The sequence below is a fragment of the Babylonia areolata genome, chromosome 18 (genome assembly GCF_041734735.1).
Source record: "Babylonia areolata isolate BAREFJ2019XMU chromosome 18, ASM4173473v1, whole genome shotgun sequence".
Taxonomy (NCBI): domain Eukaryota; kingdom Metazoa; phylum Mollusca; class Gastropoda; order Neogastropoda; family Buccinidae; genus Babylonia; species Babylonia areolata.
The window spans coordinates 27,619,601-27,627,100 of NC_134893.1; the positions used below are offsets into that span (position 1 = coordinate 27,619,601).

A 7,500-nucleotide genomic window follows, 5' to 3' on the forward strand; every position below is an offset into this window, starting at 1 on the left:
TATCATCTCATTAAGAGGACTTCATTTGTGGTGTCAACGATACGCGGAAATCACAATCATTCAGCATGTATACAGTATAGATATAAAAAGCTTAGATGTCAACCTATATAGCAAACCATGCATATACTAATCAAACTGCACAGTCATTCAACGTGTACATATAAAGACATGAAACGCTTAGATGTCAGCCTATAGCAAACCATGCGTATAATAACCAAACTGCACAGTCATTCAACGTGTATACATAAAGACATGAAATACTTAGATGTCAACCAATCTCATAACATGCATAGTAATAATCAAAATGGACAACAACAGCAACAGCAACAACAAACCCTTAGAAGGTAACATGCAGTATATCACACATACATCATCACAGCCGTACATGTTCAATTATCACAGTTAAGGTGGTGTGTGTGGGGGGGGGGAGGGGGGGGGGGGTTGGGGGGGGGGGGGGGGGGTCAGTCTGTACACAAATGCGGGGAAGTGATTTCGTTTATGATGCGCTTGTAGCATTTCAGGTACTGATGAAAGGGGATGTCTGGGTTATCTGTCTTTGTTTTAACTTTCCTTCATTTTTGGTGTGTGTCTCATTGGTTTTGTTGGTGTGTTTTGTTAATAAAGCAAAAAGGGTCAGCAGTTTCACCACAATCACACCGTTTTAGTGTTTGGGTTTTGTTTGTTTGTTGTTTTTTTTGTTTTTGTTTTTAGTATATGTTTTCTTTTTAATTTTTCCGTTTTAATCCTTCTCCAGTTAATGTCTCTTTGGGGTTGTTTTTTTTTTAAATATAAATTTAGGGATTCGGGGCCTTTTTTTTCTTCTTCTTTTTTGTTCACAATTTGTTCACAAACCTTTCAGTGCTTCCGATATATTGAACTATAAACTCTTTGCGACTGTCTCTGTATCTGGTAATCTAAGGTATAAACATCAAGACTACACATGGTTTATGACTCAATTAAATATATATATATATATGTATATGTATGTGTATATATATATATATATATATAAGCAGAAATTTTTAAAACATATTTTTGATATGTATCCTTTTCACTACATTCTTTAACGTCTCCAGGCACGGGCAGAAGTACGATGATTGTATTGTATTGTATTGCATTGTCTTACTCTTTTTTCACAAGAGATTTCTCATGATATTCGGGCTGCTTTCCTCACCGAAAGCGCGTCCCTACAGTACAGCGCCAACCCCACCCCCAACACACACACACACACACACACACACACATATATATATATATATATATATATATATATATATATATATATATATATATATACTTTTTCCGTTAAAAACATACCTTACGTTTACTTAATCATAGTTATCGTAAAACAGTACTCACAGTGTCGATGCTGTTTGTTCTCTTCAAGATTTGGCAAGCCCACCAATGGAAAAAAAAAAAAAAAAAACAAGAAAAAAACAGCAACCGACTCTGTTGTCCACACCTTTGCGCGCAGAGTTCAGTAAAACGACCCGACCTGTTGGTTTCTGCGCTTGATTAAAGGTGAAGTTGCTCAATGCTGGGGTCCTGGTGTTGTGTCCTGAAGGTTTTTTCGTTGCTCAAGGAGGTCGGCCAGCGCAATCCTGTCACATCTGTGTTGCCTGCGCTCCTTTTATATATCTGTGCCACGATTGGCCATGGTACCGAACAGCACCTGACGATTTTGATAGCATTCTTTTCTTGTCACGGTAGGTATTGATAGGTACGACGATAGAATAAAAAAAAGGACTGTTGAACCCACAGTTTTCATAAACTTTCTCCATTTGGCTTTAGTTTGATAACTGGAAGAAAAAAATCTCAAGTGAAGCAATCCGGTTTCATGGTATCATGAAGATAACAATAACAACACACACACACACACACACACACACACACACACACACACACACACACACACAAATTATCAATGCACACTTAATGGATCTGTTCATATCGCAGAGATATATTTGAGTGTAGGACACGTGTGTTATCGAACTTATCACTTTCCCTGCCTTCCAATAAAGTGTCTCGTCGGTCACTTTGACGACGATTGAACGTGACCGATAAGATACGTACGAACAATGACCGGGAGGAGGATGGGTGTGCGTGTCTGCTGCAAGATTAGTGCCATGTCTATTCTTCCTGCCTGCATTTCTTCCTTCCTTCCTTCCTTCCTTTCATGGAGGGACCACGATCATTTCTTGATTATTCTCTCACCAATGGGGTATCTGCAAGAAGAAGCACTAATCCTATTTTTAAAAAAACCAAAAAAAAAACCAACATTAAAAGGACATTCATTTCGCAGTATCTAGCGAAGCGCTCCACGAGGCTTTAGCTGCAGGGTATTCTGTCAGGGTTTGGAGAAGGTTGAGGGGTTGGTTATTGTCCGGTGTCATTATAAGTGTGTGGTATCGAGTGCCAGGTGGTAGTGGTGGTGGTGGGGTGCGGGGGGGGATGGGGGGGGGGCGTCGTGTGGTTTGCTTGTCCTTGCTTCTTAATCGGGAATACATGTACGTAAGCTTTTTCGCCTTTGGAGAGTTAATCGGCAGCGTCAGTTTCAGCATTCAACGTTCTGAGAATCTATCTGCTCCAGCTACCACCCCCCCCCCCCATCCCCTCCCCCCCCCCCCCCCCCAACCCCAACCACAACCCCCCAAAACTCATGAATGAATGATTCTGTTTGTGAAAACATTCTTTTAACTTTAAAAAAAATTGTTGGAGAAATAAAGAAATATATGTGAATGTTGTTAGCCCAGAAGTCGTTCTCAACATCATCTCTCTCTCTCTCTCTCTCTCACACACACACACACACACACACACACACACACACACACAGACAGACACACACACACACACACACACACACACACACACACACACATAATTGCATACACAATCATTAAAAAAAATCGTTAAAAAAGAAATGTATATACAGGGATAGGGTTAAGCGATGGGGGTGTTGGTGGGGGGGGGGAGAGACAAAAAGGCCGTTGAGGAATATAGTAAGCAGGGGTTAATTAAAGTAGAGGGAGAGAGAATGGAAATGAGAGGGCCAGAGAGACACAGATACTGCTGAGCAAGATGTCAGGATAGACAAGGAATGAATTCAAATGAGATTTTAAAAGACTAAAACAAACAAAAAGAACAGAAGAATGAACGAACGAGAATTATATATATATATATATATATATATATATATATATATATAACACAATCGTAAGCATCAGAGGCGAATAAGTAACATACAAAGAAGCTGCTCATGAATAACAAAACAGACAAACGATGTTTTGCAGACGTCTGCAACAAGCCGATAAAAGAAAAAAGAGAAGAACAAGAGGAAGAAAGATGAGGAGACGTAAAATAAATTTTTATAACGAAAAAAGAAGAAATGAAAATGATAGCAATGATAGCAAAAAAAGAAAAGAAATGGAAATCTTAGCCAGTTTTTTTTTTTTTTTTTTTAATTTAAAATCTCGTTTGAAGTACAAACTTTTGGAGAAAACAGAGAGAGAAAGAAGGAAGGAAGGAAAGAAGACAGAAAGAAAGGAATGAGGGAAGGCAGGGAGAAAAATAGAAGGAAGGAAAACAGGACCTTGCAGACATAGTATACACCGCGCTAGCAATCCTACCAAGCATACCATTACAGAGCTATCAACTTGTGATCTTGTCATCTTATTCACCACCACCCCCCTCCCCCCTCTCTCTCTCTCTCTTTATCTGTCTGCTTGTCTATCTACCTCTCTGTCTCTCTCTCTGTCTCTCTCTCTTTCTCTCCCCATCTCTCTCTCTTTTACTCTCCCCCCCCCACCCTCCCCACCCGACAAACTTTGACAATCTCTTGAACACAAATTCCATCCGCTTCAGTTTTACCACCAGCGGCCACGTACCCTATTTCCGACTGGCTCTGAAAGTCTGGTGGACAGATCTAGGTGAACAATCTGGGGAATTTCAAACGCTCCAAACCTAGCTTGCACACAACCCAGAATCAACCAATAAAAAACAGTTATAAACGATTGAAAGTCTGAAGCCTGCTTCATGCACCAGAGTTATATATGGGGGGAAAAACGTGTAACAACTTCAGATTATGCCCTCGTTGGATTTTTCCCCGGAGGGGATTGGGGGTTCGGGGGGGGGGGGGGGGGGGGGGACATTCTGGGCTAACCTCGAATACCATCGTGGTTATATGATGATAATAATGATGACGACAACAACAACAATAATTATGATGATAATAATAACAATAATAATAATAATAATAATGATGATGATGATGATGATGATAATGATGTTGATGATGATGATATTGATGATAATGAAAATAATAATAATAAGAGTATTCTATGATAACCAATCGTGCCCGACTATGACCATCAGAACAGCGGAGGAGGCAACTGCTGTCCCGACTATCTGGGCTAGAATTTGATTTAGTGGAGAGTGTCTCGCTCAAGTTACACACCCCTTTCCCCCAAACGACACCTCAACAACTAACACATTTTTTTTTACTCTCTAAAATTAACCACAATACTTAAAACGAATCCTATTACTTGCTGCGAAGTCTCTAAAGATACTGAGATTAACCTGGAAAAGGCAGTTAAGTCTATAAGATACCGAGATTTATCTTTGCAAGACTGTTTTTGTTGTTGTTGTTGTTGTTTTTTTCTCTTTTTTTTTTCTTTTTTTTTAAGGGGATAGGGATCGTTGTTTTTTTTTCAAAGAGAGGAAATGACATGAAATATGAATTTTAGAGGTGAAAAGCGGGTGTTGGGGAAGTGATTGTCGAGTCTAGCTTGCTCAGCATGATGCCACAACCACCACCACAACCACCACCACCACAATTAAACCATGGGTAGGCCTCAACTGCCAAGCGGAAGCGAGCGCATCATTCCAAGCTTGCTTAAAATACCACCTCCCCCCCCCCTCCCCCTCCCCCTTCCCCTTCACTAGAGATTAATTTCGACTGAGCAGAAGGTTGGTCTTTTCTTACTAGGCCAAATTTAACCCAGTGGGAGTCATTTCAAGCTGGTCCAGGGAGATAAAATTCAACTAGAAGGTATATTATGACTTGGGCATAACAGCTCCTGATGCAGGGGAGGGGGGGTGGTGGTGGTGGTTGGGTGGATGGGTTAGTCCTGACTAGTTTGTAGAGACCCGTTCGGGGTTAATGATCAAATCGGTTATTATTTCCGGTGGGGACTGTGTGGGAGTTGGGGGTAAGGGGGGAAGGGGGGGTCTGCGAGGGGTCGGGGCGGAGGGTTGGGGGGGGGGATGAAAACCGACCAGGGTAAGTGCAGGCTGGCTGTTACACCGGTGCTGCCGATGGTGTTTACACCTGAACCTGCCACAGTCTCTGCCACCACCTCCACCACCAACACCACCCTCCTCCGGCTCTTCTCTCTCTTTCTCTCTCTCTCTCTCTCTCTCTCTCTCTCTCTCTCTCTCTCTCTCTCTCTCTCTCTCTCTCTCTTACCAAACTGGCTCAGTTGTCGTTAATGCCGTGAAAAGCAGTTTTCTTCCCCCCAGCAGTACACAAGGTTTAATTGACGTGGTACAGACAGACAGACAGACCAAGAGACAGCTCGCAGGTGGTGATTTCGCTGGCACGGCGCGGAATGAGGGCGGCCGCATTACGCTTGGTAAGTTAAATGAGTGCTGATACCAGTTGTTTGGGTTCCAGACAGGGGAGAAGAACGCTTCGAGCTTCACTCAGTGGCAGCTCGTGGAGGTGACGCTTTGGGGAACCACAGTCAAGGCCTCTTGTCTTGCGCGCACGTGGTTGATTTGATTTGATTTGATTTGATCGGTCAACACTGACGTTCTTCATTCATACTGGTGTTCTATTGCCACTGACCTCCCTGTTGTTGCCTGTCTACACTGCACACCGACGCGCACGTACGTACGCACGCACACACATGCACACACACACACACACACACACACACACACACACACACACACACACACACACACACACACACACACACACACACGTACACACAAGCGTGCGCGCCGCCGATGAAACTTGTAAATTCCTAATAACCGAGTGTATTGTTGAGTCAGAACTAACCATCTAACACACAGTACAACGCATTAGTATTAGTATTATTATTATCATTATATATTAATCTAAGTGAAAAGGACATTTTCGCTGAGGTATCCACCACTACCATTACCACCACCACCACCACCACCACCTCCGTCCTTCAGTCCTCAACTGCTGACTTACTTTCCACAGTTGTTATTGTACTTTTCTTTTCTTCCTCCCTCTTTCCCCCCGACCCCCCACCCCCGTTCCCCCTCCCCCCTCCGCCCCCAGAAATGGCCCCTTGCTCTGCAAGCTGGGTTGCAAGGTATATGATTTGAATTTGATTTGATTTGATGTAGGTGTATTTCTGTTCGTAGTAGCACAAATTTGCGCAGTTGTCTTTGTTTGTTTGCTTGCTTGCTTGTTTGTTTGTTTGTTTGTTGGTGGTGGTGGTGGTTTTCTTTTATATCAACCACTACAACGTCATCATTTCATACCACACTATGACGAAGGTAGGGAATGATCATAATTTGAAGAAGAACATTAACAACAACTACAACGTGAATACTTATATATATATGTATGTATGTATAATTTGACAATACTCACATAATTTGCTTCCGAACTTTTAGATATTTTGCAGACTTGTTGATCATACCATCAGGTTACTGTGTGAAAATGTTCAATGAATTCGGTTTCTCTGTCACTGAGAAAATACTTGTCAAAATGCGGTTTACCTTTTTTTGGACACCCGATTTACACACATACACACACACACACACACACACACACACACACATACACATATATATATATATATATATATATATATATATATATATATATATATATATATATATATATCAGTGTGTGTGTGTGTGTGTATGTGCGGGCGTATGTGTGTGTGTGTGTGTGAATCCGTGACTCTATGGGAGTGTGTGTGTGTGTGCGCGCGCGCGCGAGTGCGTAGGTACATGCGTTCGACTGTGTGTGTGGCGTAGTTTGTGTGAAGAGGGGGGGGGGGTTGGGGGGGTACGGAGGGGGGGGGTGGAGGGCGGGGGGCGAGTTCTATGAAATCCTTGACGACAAACACATGTCAGTTGTGTGTCAGCCTGGGAGTTAGCCGATAAAAAATTGACGTAGATGAATCATCGTCAGCTGCCTTGTGTGTCCTGGAGATGACAATTATTTCCTGTTAACGTGGGAGGTGTTGCTGTTGCTGTTGCTGCTGGTGGTGGTGATTGTAATGGTTATTTTCTTCTCGTTTTCTTGCTCTGATTTTCTTTCTTTCTTTCTTTATTTATTTATTTCTGTTATTCCCTGCTTTCGAATGCCTTCTTCAGTGTTCACATCTGATCGAAAGTTTTCTGGGTTTTGTTGTTGTTGTTGTTTTTGTTTGTTTGTTTGTCTCCACTGGCTCCCTGTCTCACGCAGAATAAAGTATAAGATCAGCGCTCTATGTTATAGATGCATTCACAAAA

General features: G+C 42.2%; 1 long non-coding RNA gene across 1 annotated transcript in view; it reads left to right on the forward strand.

The window, feature by feature from the left end:
- Nucleotides 1-7,500, forward strand: part of LOC143291919 (uncharacterized) — a 72,670-nt gene that overhangs the window by 43,292 nt on the left and 21,878 nt on the right. The window lies entirely within an intron of this gene.